The sequence below is a fragment of the Panulirus ornatus genome, chromosome 2 (genome assembly GCF_036320965.1).
Source record: "Panulirus ornatus isolate Po-2019 chromosome 2, ASM3632096v1, whole genome shotgun sequence".
NCBI classification, from domain to species: Eukaryota; Metazoa; Arthropoda; class Malacostraca; order Decapoda; family Palinuridae; genus Panulirus; species Panulirus ornatus.
Genome location: NC_092225.1, coordinates 27,001,677 through 27,018,942, shown reverse-complemented (window position 1 = coordinate 27,018,942; position 17,266 = coordinate 27,001,677). Strand labels below are relative to the sequence as shown.

Below are 17,266 nucleotides of genomic sequence, written 5' to 3'. Positions count from 1 at the left end.
CCCCGAGTTGGCCCGTGTTGACTCATGGTCAGTAAGGCTACCCACTATATCACGGAAGCCCGTGTGTGCGTGTGTGGCTGTGCTTGTGTCGTGCGATATCGACCACATGCCATAAGAAGGTTGTGCCCACCTGGTCGAGTTGTGCCCACCTGGTCGACCTGCCCAGGCTGCCACCACCTTGACACCACCACCTGTAGGGCAGTGTTGCCACCGCCTGCAGCAGCGACCCCTCGCGCGCGCCTCTCTCTCTCTCTCACCCCCTTCAGTGTCTCCATCACCCGTCGTACCTCCTCATGTCGTCCATACTGACGAACTACAAACAGTGGAATGGTACTTGCTCTTACCTTACCTACCTGTAGACTCCTGCGAGGCGCCATTGGAGCTGTGGACTTCCCCCCCTTTTCACTACCAGGGACCTGAGGGGAGTGGTTGGGTGTTGGGGTTCTCCTCCTGCTGGAGTCGTGGCCGAGACGCCCAGCGTGTGTCTGTGCCGCAGGTGAGACAGCACCCTGAGCGGGGTCTCTCGTCGCTAAGCCTCACCTGCAGGAGGACACCGTCTGGTCGCCCCTGAGCCACCCATGAGCTCTTATGTTGTCTGCCATTCACGCGCCTCCTAACCAAACCAACTCCCCCACCATCAGACATCACTCATCTCGATATTCCATGATGGTATTCGCCACAAATGCCATGGCCACTGTTGTATCTCTCTCTTCTTGTCGTTCTCTACCGTGTGTGAATGAACCTTCCTTTTTTTCCTTCTGTTTTCTTCAAGCGCATTCTTCGTCCTCCATTTGGTCGCTTTATCTTTTGATGCCTAGGTTTTATTCGCGTGTTTTTTTTATCACCGTCATCCTCCCCGAGTCTGGGTGTAAAGATCCTTTTAAATATTTCGGGTTTCTGAATATTTGCTACCGGTGTCGCCGGACCTCATCCTCAGACACCTTCCTTTCCCAGGTCATATTTTGCATCCACAATCTCCCGTCTCTCTTAACCACCACGCCCCACGGGGCGGCGGCGTCCACACACACACACACACTCGGCCGTACTGTAACATTTGCTCATGATATCTGACCTGTATTCATCACATTTCACTCCGCAAACACGATTATCTTCCGTAATCTGTAAAGCAAGCTTGGTCGCTTACTCACACAACACTTTACAGGGCGTTCATCATGCACCGAGCTCTGTGTGTGTGTGTGTAGGTGTGTGTGTGTGTGTGGGAAATCGTAGTGCATCTGGGTGTTTGACGACCTTCCTGAAGGTGGTGTCAGCAAGACGCAGTGCCCCCTCGTGGAGGGGAGTAGACTCAAAGCCAGGAAGGTGATGTAGGTGAGAGACAGAAGGGTGGTAGATAGTTTAGAAAAGTGTGAACATATAAGATAGGTGGAGGAGGTGGGTTACCAGTCCTCTTGGATGGGTGGAGGAGGTGGGTTACCAGTCCTCTTGGATGGGGTGGAGGAGGTGGATTACCAGTCCACTTGGATGGGTTGTGGGTGTGTGTCACATGTTGTGACCGGTGTTGTGGGTGTGTGTCACATGTTGTGACCAGTGTTGTGGGGGGGGGGGGGGCGGTTGTCACATGTTGTGACCGGTGTTGTGGGTGTGTGTCACATGTTGTGACCAGTGTTGTGGGGGGGTGTCACATGTTGTGACCGGTGTTGTGGGTGTGTGTCACATGTTGTGACCAGTGTTGTGGGGGAGGGTTGTCACATGTTGTGACCGGTGTTGTGGGTGTCTTACAAGATCGTGGAGACGAGAGAAGAAAAGTCCTGTGTGTCTGACCCTGAGGGGTTATTACTGGCCATGGCTTCCCCCACCCCCACACACTCACACCCACATCATGCAGCTACCCCGCCCCTGACACTGCCTCACCCGCCCACACCCACACCCACACCCACGTTGCCTGTATATAAAGGAGGGGAGGTATGTGTACCACACCCGCACCCTCACCCACGTTGCGTGTATATAAAGGAGGGGAGGTATGTGTAGAGGGGGAGGAGGAAGGAGGGCGTTATTACTATATGTACACATACTTCATGGGGATCTGAACACCAGTGGATGGTTACAAGACAATTTACCACAATACGGTATGTAAGGGAGTGGGTATGTGCGTGTGTGTGTCTGTGTATGTCTGTCTGTGTCTGTGTGTGTCGTGTGTGTTTGTGTGTGTCGTGTGTGTTTGTGTGTGTGTGTCTGTGTCGACTGTGTCGCGTGTGTGTGTGTGTGTGTGTGTGTGTGTGTCGAGTGTGTGTGTGTCGTGTGTGTGTGTGTGTGTGTGTGTGTGTGTGTGTGTGTGTGTGTGTACACCAGTACGTATGTCAGGTGAACATTGTGCTTATGTAAATGTGTATGTGTGTGTGGGGGGGAGTAAAGGGAGGTCGTTGTGGAATGTATACTGATGTCTTTGGATCAGGCTAATTACCTGGGTGCACATCAGGTGTAGATATGGCCTTCAGTGCGTGCGACCTTCGTGTGTGTGTGTGTGTGTGTGTGTTTGTGTGTGTGTGTGTGTGTGTGTGTATGTGTCGTGTGTGTGTGTGTGTGTGTGTGTGTGTGTGTGTCGTGTGTGTGTGTGTCTTATGTATGTGTGTGTGTGTGTGTGTGTGTGTGTGGTGTGTGTGTGTGTGTGTGTCGTGTGTGTGTGTGTGTCGTGTGTGTGTGTGTGTCTTATGTATGTGTGTGTGTGTGTGTGTATGTGTGTCGTTTATGTGTGTCGTGTGTGTTTGTGTGTGTGTCGTGTATGTGTGTGTGTGTGTGTGTGTCGTGTGTGTGTGTGTGTGTCGTGTGTGTGTGTGTGTGTGTGTATGTGTGTGTCGTGTGTGTGTGTGTGTGTGTATGTGTGTGTGTGTGTGTGTGTGTGTGTGTGTGTGTAGCGTTCTTCCGGAGTGTAGTCACGTCGTCCCCTGAGTGTATTTTCTGCAGTCGCCTCACAGCTCACTCCCGCCACCACCACCACCACCACGTACACTCACCAGCTACACCCCGTGCCGTCGTCGCCCTCTTCCCCTACCCTTTGCCACAGCTCCCTCCCTCTCTCCCTGACACCACTAGTGTATCCTGAAGTGCCTACACACACACACACACACACACAGCAGGAATGACACACCCCCCTACGTAACTCCCCCTCATAGAATATACCACACCTCTCCTTTCCATGATGTATGATGTCTGGTATGGTCCACTCACCCTCCTCACTGGAGGCATTGTGCAGTCCTTCCCGTCTCTCTCCTCATGTCGTAGAGATAAGACGGTCACGGAACCGTACAGAATTAACGCAAGTGTGTCCGTGTGTGTGTGTGTGTGTCCGTGTGTGTGTGTCGGTGTGTGTCTGTGTCCGTGTGTGTGTGTGTGTGTGTGTGTGTGTGTGTTTGTGTGTGGGGTTCGACCCACGAGTACTACAGACACACCGCCTCGAGTCTTGACATATATAACTCGACCTTTTGTATTATCCGCCCCGTACGCTATCATCACCTGAAGGTACGACAACTCACTCCCCCTTGACGTACGACGATCATAACACACACCGGCAGCACGACCCACTAGGAAGTCCTCTGGCGCGAGACGCACCGAGTACGATAACTTCGCGCTGAGTACGATAACTTAATATGACTCGAAGACTTCGACGACGACATAACACGTAGAAGGAGGAGGAGGAGGACGAAGACTGGAGTCATGGTATTCAAGGAGTAAAGTCCTTCTCCCTCAGGAGATAAGTCATCGCTGCTCGTGGTGGGGGAAGGGAGCGAGGGGGTGTTTAAGTCGTCACACTTAAGAGAGGTTAAGCCATAAGGGCAAGGGGTTGGGTTTTGAGGAAGGGCTAGTGACGGAGGGTATGGCCCTCACACCACACGTCCTCACGGTAGAGAACCACAGATGAAGGTTTGGAGGTTCCTCTGTGGTGCTCTATCTATCTCCCCTCCTCAAAGCGTTGGCTGGTCAGGAGGTGGGTGTGGGTGAGGCACGGTGCCTTCCCAGAAAAAAAAGAGAAGAAGAGAGAAAAGGAAAGCCCTTGGTCTTGTTGTATTATTCATGATGGTGTATCGTATGGGCGTGAGCGGGCATCCAGCCTCGCGGGCGAACACGAAGGTGGGCCAAGCGGGTAAGGTTCCCTGTGGGCCAACCCGCCCGCATATCTTAGGGCCGTCCCTGACGTGGCCTGGGTTCGTACGTGGTACAGGTCAGCCCTTCAGGTTCGTCCTCAAGGGTCGTGCTGTCGTCCTCAAGGGTTGTACTGTCGTCCTCAAGGGTCGTACTGTCGTCCTAAGGGTCGTACTGTCGTCCTCAAGGGTCGCACTTTCGTGTTCAAGGGTCGCACTGTCGTCCTCAAGGGTCGTACTGTCGTCCTCAAGGGTCGTACTGTCGTCCTCAAGGGTCGCACTGTCGTCCTCAAGGGTCGTACTGTCGTCCTCAAGGGTCGCACTGTCGTCCTCAAGGGTCGTACTGTCGTCCTAAGGGTCGTACTGTCGTCCTCAAGGGTCGCACTGTCGTCCTAAGGGTCGTACTGTCGTCCTCAAGGGTCGCACTGTCGTCCTAAGGGTCGTACTGTCGTCCTCAAGGGTCGCACTGTCGTCCTAAGGGTCGTACTGTCGTCCTCAAGGGTCGTACTGTCGTCCTCATGGGGGGTGAATGAACCAATTCTATTGTTATTTTCAGAGCGACTGACGTCATGTTTAGCAAAACCCCCCCCTTCCCCCCAGATGCCAGGGGCGTGACGGGCCGAAACCACCCCCTCCTACCTCCTCTGCTCCTCCTGCGTCAGGAGATAGATGAGGTTTGTTGCATCGTGGAGGAGGAGGAGCTGGAGAGCGTGCGGCCTCACCTGATGAGCCGCCCAGTCCGGCCCGGGTGTAAACAAGCCGTTGTTTACCCTGACGGGTATCAGAGCGGGTGGCGCCGAGGGCGGCACGCCTGTGGGGCGGGAGGATTAGATAGGATGACGCACTGCGGCGGGAGGAGACTTCCCCTGTGGGGGGCGAGACCACTTCTCCCTACCCTTGGGGAGCGAGACCAGCCTGGTTGTGAGGCTCTTGACTGTGTGTTGACCACGCCAGCAGTAGCTGACGCCACTCCTCCTCCTGCAGAAGGTCAGCTTGGCTCTAAGACTCTTTGACTGTGTGTTGACCTCGCCAGCAGTAGTGGACGCCACTCCTCCTCCTGCAGAAGGTCAGCTTGGCTCTAAGACTCTTTGACTGCGTGTTGACCACGCCAGCAGTAGCGGACGCCACTCCTCCTCCTCCTGCAGAAGGCCAGCTTGGCTCTAAGACTCTTTGACTGCGTGTTGACCACGCCAGCAGTAGCGGACGCCACTCCTCCTCCTCCTGCAGAAGGCCAGCTTGGCTCTAAGACTCTTTGACTGCGTGTTGACCTCGCCAGCAGTAGCGGACGCCACTCCTCCTCCTCCTGCAGAAGGCCACCCTGGCTCTGAGCCTCTCTCTGTATTTCGGTCCACAGCAACACTCACACCAACACTGGAAACTGCGTTGCGTCACCTTGTGGGCGGAACTGTACCCAAGATGTGTGGTAATGTTGAAGCCATGCTGGGGATACGTGCTCCTCCACAGGGCAACTGAGCGTTGAGAATATCATCTTTCGTCCATAGACTTTAGACTTGTTCTTGACCGACCTGGTTTTCATGGTTCGATCCCCCCCACCGATCCTTCTAATGCCATGATCTGGTAGTGAGTAAGTCATCACGCCAGAACACGTCTTTATGTCCGAAGTTCCGAACGTCTCTTTTTCCCAGCGCGTTTCCCCCTCTCCCAGTAAAACGGTCTTCGATACACAGTCTTATGTTCCTCCTCATCAAAACACGTCGCTGCGTCTGACGCGTCTTGAGCCAGGCCACGGCACGAGCTGCCAAACTCTCAATTACCTCGTTCACAAGTTGATAGATTGAACTAGATGTTTCTTTGGGTAGTTCTGTAGGTTTCTTAACAGGTAGCCAGTCAGCGGCGCGATCCTCGGAAGCACGACGTAAGAGCCCGTAGGTACGTTTGCCCTGCTCGAGTGTCATGAGGGAATGCCACTGTGGTTTACATGTGTATGCCAGCGTTTTGCAGTGATGTCATAGCAGGGGATTGTACCCTCCCTCCCGGCAGGGGCGTCCTGGCCTCTACCGCTCCAGCCTCCGTGATGGGTGGGTTGACAGCAAGACTTCTGCCAACCCCGGTGTTGGTAGACGTATGTAGGGACGCAGACAGGATAAATCATCCCTTGAAATGAGAGGACACGTCTGTGTGTGTAGGGGAAGGGGATCTTTCGGGGTCGACACCTGCCACAAGGGGGAGCTTTCGGGGTCGACACCTGCCACAGGGGGAGGATCTTTCGGGGTCGACACCTGCCACAGGGGGAGGATCTTTCGGGGTCGACACTTACCACAAGGGGGATCTTTCGGGGTCGACACCTGCCACAAGGGGGAGCTTTCGGGGTCGACACCTGCCACAGGGGGAGGATCTTTCGGGGTCGACACCTGCCACAAGGGGGAGCTTTCGGGGTCGACACCTGCCACAAGGGGGAGCTTTCGGGGTCGACACCTGCCACAAGGGGGAGCTTTCGGAGTCGACACCTGCCACAAGGGGGAGCTTTCGGGGTCGACACCTGCCACAGGGGGAGGATCTTTCGGGGTCGACACCTGCCACAGGGGGAGGATCTTTCGGGGTCGACACCTGCCACAGGGGGAGGGGGATCTTTCGGGGTCGACACCTACCACAGAGGGAGGATCTTTCGGGGTCGACACCTGCCACAGGAGGATCTTTCGGGGTTGACACCTGCCACAGGGGGAGGATCTTTCAACCCTTGTGGTGGTTCATCCTTGTTGCCACGGGTCCTGCTGTGTGCTTCCCTTCTGGGACACACTAGACGACCTCATTCCAGCTGAACCTCCCTCCCTCCCTCCGTCATGCTCTGAGGGCGGGCTGCCTCTTGACAACGTGTGTATTGTTTCATTTGATAGAGGGGCGAACACAGGCACCGCTGACCCACGTGAGGGGGCGATCACAGGCACCGCTGACCCACGTGAGGGGCGAACACAGGCACCGCTGACCCACGTGAGGGACGAACACAGGCACCGCTGACCCACGTGAGGGGCGAACACAGGCACCGCTGACCCACGTGAGGGACGAACACAGGCACCGCTGACCCACGTGAGGGGCGAACACAGGCACCGCTGACCCACGTGAGGGGCGAACACAGGCACCGCTGACCCACGTGAGGGGCGAACACAGGCACCGCTGACCCACGTGAGGGTGCGAACACAGGCACCGCTGACCCACGTGAGGGGGCGAACACAGGCACCGCTGACCCACGTGAGGGGCGAACACAGGCACCGCTGACCCACGTGAGGGACGAACACAGGCACCGCTGACCCACGTGAGGGTGCGAACACAGGCACCGCTGACCCACGTGAGGGACGAACACAGGCACCGCTGACCCACGTGAGGGACGAACACAGGCACCGCTGACCCACGTGAGGGACGAACACAGGCACCGCTGACCCACGTGAGGGACGAACACAGGCACCGCTGACCCACGTGAGGGGCGAACACAGGCGCCGCTGACCCACGTGAGGGGCGAACACAGGCACCGCTGACCCACGTGAGGGACGAACACAGGCACCGCTGACCCACGTGAGGGACGAACACAGGCACCGCTGACCCACGTGAGGGACGAACACAGGCACCGCTGACCCACGTGAGGGGCGAACACAGGCACCGCTGACCCACGTGAGGGACGAACACAGGCACCGCTGACCCACGTAAGGGACGAACACAGGCACCGCTGACCCACGTGAGGGACGAACACAGGCACCGCTGACCCACGTGAGGGACGAACACAGGCACCGCTGACCCACGTGAGGGACGAACACAGGCACCGCTGACCCACGTGAGGGACGAACACAGGCACCGCTGACCCACGTGAGGGACGAACACAGGCGCCGCTGACCCACATGAGTGCTGAACATTGTTACGGTGTCGAAATCGGTTATAAATGTCAATCAGTGTCAGGCAGAAGACCACCTCCAGGGGGTCCGTTAGAGAGGAAGACCATACACGCGAGTCAGTTCAGGAAGAAAATGACCAGATGTCGCCTTCGCTGTGTGTACCCCCTCATGCTCATCCTGCGGGCGGTAGCGCAAAAAAACAAAAAAGCAATAACAGAGGTCACGTCGGGTCTTCGCCAGACGCCAGCGGGTCTTCGCCAGACGCCGTCGGGTCTTCGCCAGACGCCAGTGGGTCTTCGCCAGACGCCAGTGGGTCTTCGCCAGACGCCAGCGGGTCTTCGCCAGACGCCTGAAGCTCGTTCTGGAAGGATGGTGTCGGAGGAACCCAGGAACGGGTAAGGAGGGGTGTGTGGTGTGTGTTCATACCTAGCCAGCTTGCGCTCCCGTGGGGTACCAGAGAATGCAGAGTGTTGTGGTCGCTGGAGACGAAGGCGAAATGACTTCAAAGCACGGACGAAGCAACGGTCGTCAAAATAGAACATAATTTGTTTATATATATATATATACATTATAAAGCTTTGACGGTAGTGACAAGCCAAGAGGGTGGCTGCCATCTCTCTGTCACACACACACACACACACACACACACACACACACACACACTACGCGACCATGGTCATCAAGGGGGAAAGTCATGACTGCCTTCATGGTGTCTTTGACCCATACGTCAGGAGAAATCCTCATTAGCCTGTTGCCCGCTGGGGGAGGCCTTTCCCCCTTCATCTATCACAATAGTAAATCTTAATATATATAAAGAAAAAGATAATGAAGATCATATGTATATATGTAAATGAACAGAGTTCTGCTGGTGTCTGTCAAGCGCCTTGAGGGCATATCATTAGCATGCATTTGACGTTCATAGACTTGTTGGCGTATTTAACTTTATTCCCACATGAAGCACATCCCCCCCACGCCGCGGTTGTTTAGCCGGGTCAGATGGTTATTTTGCCGACTGGTTTATTTTCGACTGTTTATTTTCCCTCGCGCCACATCCGGGTCATGGGGAGGTGGGGTTGTGTGTTGGGGGTTGGATGAAGGTTAGGTAAGGTTTGATTAACCTTACTATTCCTACCCACCATTTCACGATGGGCGACAGACAGAGATGGTGTCTCCGGCACTCTATGTGTGTGTGTACGTACGTAATTAATGCAATTAAGAATGAATCATTTTTTTTTTCTATCGCAAACGTTTGTATGGATCTCGATATTTGCGAAAACTATCCCTTGTTTTTTAAGAAAAAGTCGATTACGAAGGGGGGGAAAATGAACTAGTCGGTAAAACAGTATATTGACCGACCCGTCGTTGGCAGAAATGATCGCTGGAAGCATTAAACGCTGCCCTTCGTGTTCACTGTCCACTTCGCGTAAGGCGGGACCTACAGTGCCCAGTGGGGCCACCCCGGGATCATCATCTCCTCCTCCTTCTCCTCCTCCTCCTCCTCCTCCTCACCCACGCGCCACTCTCTCTCTCTCTCTCTCTCTCTCTCTCTCTCTCTCTCTCTCTCTCTCTCTCTCTCTCTCTCTCTCTCTCTCTCTCTCTCTCCTCGCACACGACCTCCCCCGTCACCTCCCGCACACCACCACCACACTTTGTGAAAGTCCTCTCGTATGCAGATGATCCACACCATCCAACACACCCCCCGCCACGCCACGTCACAACACCCTGACATTACCCAAGCAACAACAGAGACCTGCAAGCACTTAACGCGCAGTTAGAACGTCATCTAATCCGGGAACATAATGTATGCCTTGCCACACACACACACACACACACACACACACACACACACACACACACACACACACACTTCGAGTCTCACGTCCCCTCCCTCAACACCCTGACGAGCGTGTATCCAGCCTACTGTAGGCCTCCCATTGCCCTGAATAGTTCGACTGAAACTCCCACTCGACTCGCCAGGTCGACTACCAACCTCCCTCCTCTACTTGACCAAACCCCAACCATACTAAGCATGTCACACACGACATACACAGACTCACTCACTCTCTCTCTCTCTCTCTCTCTCTCTCTCTCTCTCTCTCTCTCTCTCTCTCTCTCTCTCTCTCTCTCTCTCTCTCTCTCTCTCTCACCCACACACACACACACCACCGACAGACCTCATCAACACGCTAAATGCCCCGCCGAACACTTAACAGGCACCAGACTTGGACAAGAACAAGAATCGCTTAATAGCCTTCCCACACAATTCTTTCGCTCCACCCTAATCTACGCCTCACCCGCCCGGTCATTCAACCTGTCAGAAACAAAATGTAACGGGAGCTGCAAACCGCGACAGAGAGGGGGTCGTAGAACAGTCACTGGCTACCTGGCAATCACACACTCCCACCATCTCCACACACAACGAAGCTAAGTTCGTGGACACAGTTCGACCTCAGCACTCGGGGGGCGGGGGCTTCCCACCCACTCTGGAATCCGTACCATCCAAATCACTTCACAGCTCCCCCACCAAGTTCTAGGGAAAGATAGAGAGCATATCCGCTGCCTCACATTTCTGCAGCCTCTCCTCATAGGAGATCAGATCCCCTTCCCCTCACCCAACACACACACACACACATAATACCTCCACATGATATGACGGTGTAGGTCCTACCCAGTGGACATGGCAGACTTCCTGAGCGCTGCTGGTGGCGCGGCTCCATACAGGATAGAAGTGGTTGGCTCTCTTCGTGTCAGACCGTGGCCCGCCGCGGTAGTTCATGCCAGGCATATATGCCAATGTCATAGAACTGCTGACATCACATGCCCGCCTGCTGTCAAACCCACGATCATAGAACTGCTGACATCACATGCTCGCCTGCTGTCAAACCCACGATCATAGAACTGCTGACAACACATGCCCGCCTGCTGTCAAACCCACGATCATGGAACTGCTGACACCACATGCCCGCCTGCTGTCAAACCCACGATCATAGAACTGCTGACACCACATGCCCGCCTGCTGTCAAACCCACGATCATAGATCTGCTCACACCACATGCCCGCCTGCTGTCAAACCCACGATCATAGAACTGCTGACACCACATGCCCGCCTGCTGTCAAACCCACGATCATAGAACTGCTGACACCACATGGCCGCCTGCTGTCAAACCCACGATCATAGAACTGCTGACAACACACGCCCGCCTGCTGTCAAACCCACGATCATAGAACTGCTGACACCACATGGCCGCCTGCTGTCAAACCCACGATCATAGAACTGCTGACACCACATGCCCGCCTGCTGTCAAACCCACGATCATAGATCTGCTGACACCACATGCCCGCCTGCTGTCAAACCCACGATCATAGAACTGCTGACACCACATGCCCGCCTGCTGTCAAACCCTCGATCATAGAACTGCTGACACCACATGCCCGCCTGCTGTCAAACCCACGATCATAGAACTGCTGACAACACATGCCCGCCTGCTGTCAAACCCACGATCATAGAACTGCTGACACCACATGCCCGCCTGCTGTCAAACCCACGATCATAGAACTGCTGACAAAACATGCCCACCTGCTGTCAAACCCACGATCATAGAACTGCTGACACCACATGCCCGCCTGCTGTCAAACCCACGATCATAGAACTGCTGACAACACATGCCCGCCTGCTGTCAAACCCAGCGACGACCCTTTTGAATTTGGCGGTGCAACCCTTTGATGGCGTGACCTTTCACCCCGACCCTTTAGGAAGGTCAGGTCAAAAGGCCAGTATATGTATATATCACTCCCGCGGATCGGACCGTCGTAATGGAGAGTCGTACCACCGAGAGTCGCCCCGTCGCATTGACGCGTCGCTAGTGGTCGTGCCTCGGTCGTCGTGTGGTGTCGTGCTCCGACGGTCGTAACAGATCGTCCTTGGGGAGTTTTAATTGAAATTAAGTAAAGCTTTCAACCCCCCCATTCAAGATAACGATGGTATTTAAGACCCGATATGTTCGTTGGCTGCAATCTCGTGGACAGGATGTAACCCAGCACACACACACACACACACACACACACACACACACACACACACACACACACACACACACACACACACACACACACGCCCCCGTGCTCTAGGCTAATCACTGATATTTACAGACGAAATGTCAGATGATGTCAGATGACGTCCTCACAGATAACAGGGTGAGGGGGTGCCTCTGTAAGGAAAGCTGAAGAGGTGACCCATGGAGGAGGGAGAGAGAGAGGGAGGGAGAGAGAGACGGTGGGAGCGGAAATATACTAGACGGATCCTAAAATCAGATGTGATTATGTGTCAGAAGTATTTTGAACTTAGGTTTTTTTTTTTCTATGTTGGAAGCTCCAGTCACGGACGAGAGTCCACATCAAGGCCGGGTCTTAGTTGAAATATGGAAAGAATTACGAAACGGGAAAAGAAAGGACAAGGGAAAGTTATTTACGACAATCTTTGAGAAAGTTGGAAAAACGTGTCTTTCGAAATGTGTCAGGTCATAGTTATTGGGAAAAGACATGAGAAGGTCGAGAGTTCCAAAGTTTCGACGTGTAGGGAAAGAAGCAGGCGTCAAAACGGCCCACCCTTGAGTTTCTGATGGCCACTGAATAGCCACTTGACGCAGCAGCTTTGCCTAGTACTAGTGCGTGGTGTAGCTAGCGGTGTGGTCTTATGTATCAGAGAATGGCTAAACCCTCCTCCTGAACGACGTAGGCGCCTTCGATGGAATTCCTGGAACACTGTCTGTCTTTCTTCATGTTGGCATCCTCTTTGACCCAAGAGACTGGCATGTCCTGGTTCTCCAGTGCTTCGACTCGTTGCTTGCATTTTATACTGTGTGTGTTGGAGAAGGTTTGGGTTTTAGCTGCCAGCACCGCTGACTGAACCACCTAGGCCCCCTGGCGGCTGCACATGCTGGCTGTACAGTGCCAAGACTGGGGGGGGGGGGGTGCTCTGTGTGTGTGTGTGTGTGGCTCGAGAGGGTTATAGACCCCGGGACAGAGGAGAAGAGAGATGGTTTGGGGGACGCCCTCCTCAGCCCTAGGGGCTCGTTGATCCTCCCGTGTCTTCCTCCTCCTCCTCCTCCTCTGCCGCAGCAGCACACACACACACAGGCCAGACTACCCTCACCATCGCTGTGTACACCAGCATTGGTCGACGCTTTCTCCTTAGTCGAGTGTGCGAGGGAGGGAGGTGGATGCTGGAGAAATGGCAGGCAGTTATAGGGTGTAGCGCTGTATAGTGTGTGTGTGTGTGTGTGTGTGTGTGTGTGTGTGTGCGCGCGTGCGTCATGTATAATGCCTGAGTTCATGTCCTGCCCCCATCCCGTACGCCATTCCCTCGGGGGTCGTCGCGCACTCCTTCCCCCATCGTGCCACTCACGCCCCCGTAATTAGGGTGGGGCGTCCCTCTCCGGGTGGAACGGCCCCTCTCTTCCAGGGTGGGGCGTCCCTCTCCGGGTGGAACGGCCCCTCTCTTCCAGGGTGGGGCGTCGCTCTCTGGGGTGGGGACGGCCCCTCTCTTCCAGGGTGGGGCGTCGCTCTCTGGGGTGGGGACGGCCCCTCTCTTCCAGGGTGGGGCGTCGTTCCCCATACATATAATGGTGGGCACCATTGTCCGTCCCCCCTTATACCCACAGCTCCGGGATGAGGAGTGTGGCGAGGTGGAGGAGCACCACCCACCTTCCTCGGCCTTCGCTGTCGCTGGACGTAGAACCCCGCTCGAACACACCACCCCGGACGTATGTCACTTGTCCTCCCACAACACTCACCACTGACCCCCTAACTCTCCTTCCCCTCATACCCTGCAGCCCAGAATGGAGGAGAGTGACCCCCCAGTGACCCGTGACTATAGTACGGGGAGACGGTCCGACACGCATAGCTTCCCTACCGGAACTTCTTATTCACACCAAGGAGCACCTTAAACCTCAGCCAAATGATGACACCATTGAAGGTGTCGTTTTCCTTAATCTATTCCTACCATCCAGCAGCCTCACACGAGATCATTTACGTCTTTATGTAACTAGGTTCTTGTCGTTGTCTGTGGTCACCTGGCTCTGCGTATCGCGATAAACTTCTCACTGTCAACATGGTTCAGATGATCGGAAAACTTAACATGCTTTGTAATCGGGTCGCTCCTTTCTCTTCCCCTCCTCCGTGATGGACAGGGATGTGGTCATTACCTCCACATTGTGGCTTAGTTTCTTTTCAATTTCAGGCCACGTCTTGGTTGCTCTTCTTCTCCTAGGGATCCTGCTCACTCAGGTCTTGTGCTCTCCTGCAGGTGCGGTGGCCGAAGTAGAGAAGATATATAATGCAGTTCTGGTCTGTGTTACGTATGCCTTGCTAAAACACTTCCTGCCTTATGGACTTCAAAACGTGAGAGTTTGACGTCTGCCAGCAGATATCCCCCCCCCCCTTCATTCGCATCTCTTGTGAAACACAAGAGGAATCCAAAGGGTGTTCAGACAGCAGCAACCCACTCCCATCCTTTCGACGGTGTTTGTGTGTGTTGAGCATCGCTGGTGAGAGGCTAGGCATCATCTAGGTCCTTGTGTCTCTTCCACACATAAGAGTCCTCCTGTACCTTATGGTTCCTACCCCCCCGCACTGGTTGATGAGGGGCACCGAGGTCTTTCACTGTGTCACTTACTCGGTCTTGTCCCATCTGTGGTCACCCCTTCCATCCCTCCTCTTTGTCTCGTCTTCTTCAACCCCCGTCGTCAGAATCGGACACAGCGTTACTTCTCTACTCGTCAGTCGGTGTGTTCTAATTGGGTCTGTCCTGTTCTCCAGAGCTCTGGGCTCCAGGAAGTGTTGAGACAGGAAACTCCCCAGTCTGCATCCTAAGGAATGTGTCTCTGTCCCTCACAAGGATCGAAGTTCTCTCTCTCTCTCTCTCTCTCTCTCTCTCTCTCTCTCTCTCTCTCTCTCTCTCTCTCTCTCTCGTCTATGTCCATGTCTCTGACATCCTTCACAGCTCCGGAGGTGGCACGGCACGAGAGACAGACTCGGAGTACAAGACACTGTCTCTCTTGAGCCTTTCTCTAGATGACTGTCAGTGCCGACCCACCCTTTTACCTTAGGTAGAATTGGGATCTGTGAACTGCCTCCCACATTGCCAGTCCTTGTGTCTTTGTTTTCCCCGCCCCCACTTGTGTCCTTCAGCCAAACTGGGGCACCGAGATGCATCCTGGAGCACCACGAAAGTCTCCACGGGTATGTGACGCTGATAACCTCCGTACATCCAGGGCTGGGAATCACCTGGGGATAAAAACAACCACAACGTGGAAAAAAGCGTCGCCTTAAGAGACCCGATGCTGAACCATCCACCACTATCCACACCACGAACTTGCCGATGCTCCCATAAGCATTGCCCTACCCACGGCCTGTAAGAAGCCTTCCTCCTCCTCCTCCTCCTCCTCCAGATGATGCAGCCCCTTTACTCACAGACCCACTCACTCCTCCTCCTCCTCCTCCCATGCCACTCATCTTGACCCACATGTTCTGCGTCGTGCCCCGCCGCCAGCCCCCCTATCTTCTCTAAATACCAGTATATCCGCGACAGAGAAGTGGCTGTCCATGAAGACCAGTATGTAACGAGTTGTAAAAATTCCAGTGTGGGTTTGTAACGCCAGGGACACTGAGATGAGCCACATCATTTCATAAAGCCTGGTTGAAGTGGTCCTGAAGGTGTAATACTGTTTCTAAAGTGGGTCTCAGAAAACCCAGTACGATGCTGCGGAGTTCAGGGAACAGCACAAAAAAAGCTGAGAATACGAGGCCGGGAAACCACGAAAACCTTTGTATTCCAATCGGTTCTGAGACTCTCAGACCTTAGGGGGGGGAAAATACTGTTCAACACCCTCACAGTGAACGTGGCTCGAGAGATAACTAAGGACAGGAGAGCAGCCAGCTTTCTGTTTCAGTGCCTCAGCTTAACCTTCCTGCTAGGGAGTTAACTGAGGACAGGACATCAGCCAGCTGTCTGTTTCAGTGCCTCAGCTTAGCCTTCCTGTGAGGGAGTGAACGCAAATAATACTTAACCGTGTTTTTTTTTACTTTGCATTCATATACATCTTTTTTTTTCAACGAAGTGAAGAGTACCTTTAAGTGAGGTTCTGTTGTCGTCAGTGGACGAAAAGGAGTACGGTCTAGTCGAAAAACTTCACAATCCAAAGGAGTCTATCATTCCCCTGCTGCTTATTGTGGCGCACCCTCTACTAGCTGTAAGATTTTCGCAAAAGGGGCCCGAGGGTCATGTAATAAGATTATATATATATATATATATATATATATATATATATTTATATATATAATCAGTGATGTATTAGTGTTTGTGTATATATGTGAATATAAGATGAAGCGTTCAGCTATCTATCTCGAATCTTTCATGCACTTCAGATATTGAGAACAGCTTCTCCCCCCACTGCGTATGATTGCTGAAGGCGTTCCTCCCCCCAACACACAATATATCCTCATTGTGAAACACTAATGATCAAGATGATATTAAAATGATAAGGTAGTCTTATCATTCCAAGATATCTTATCTTTCCTCTATTTCCTATGAGTGGACACCATGATATATATATATATATATATATATATATATATATATATATATATATATATATATATATATATATATATATATATATGAGTGTATGTTTCTATTTGTGTATGTGTCGTGTGTGTGTGTGTGTGTGTGTGTCTTACGAGTTTACTTCGAACCCACTTAACGTCTTACTTTATCTTCTGAAGTGGGTTATCTTCACCTCTGGTTTACATTTTGCCACATTCATACCCAAGGTGGGTAGCAGTTTACCTTCAGCCTCCCTCACGTCTATATAAGTTTACCTTCTCACTTTAACTTCGAAAAAAATCTGTCGAGTTTAATGTTTTTGGGGTTTTTTAGTTATTTTACTCTGTAATGGTTCGTTCATTACCCAATGCAGTCTAAGCTGTCCACTGTACTGGTTAGTTCATAATGTACCCCCAAGCACTGGACTCTTAATTAAGTCGTACGCCATCTTTCTCCTAAGATGGTAAACTTTACCCTTTCTTTATCTCAAGGTAGTTTACTCCTCTCCCTCTGTATGTCTTAAGATGACGTAGTTATCTCTCTCTCTCTCTCTCTCTCTCTCTCTCTCTCTCTCTCTCTCTCTCTCTCTCTCTCTCTCTCTCTCTCAAGATGTCTTGACCTTTCCTTTCTTTTCCTCTGAGCCATCGTACTGTGAGTTGAACATTCTACGCGCTTCACTTCTGAGGTCATCTTGCATTCATATCACCCCACCCCAACTCGCTCAC

At 53.2% G+C, this 17,266-nt stretch overlaps 1 protein-coding gene across 2 annotated transcripts in view; it reads left to right on the top strand.

Annotated features, from left to right (window-relative positions):
- The window catches only part of LOC139754794 (inter-alpha-trypsin inhibitor heavy chain H3-like), a 130,962-nt gene that overhangs the window by 89,180 nt on the left and 24,516 nt on the right, over window positions 1-17,266 (top strand). The gene's annotated exons all lie outside the window — the stretch shown is intronic.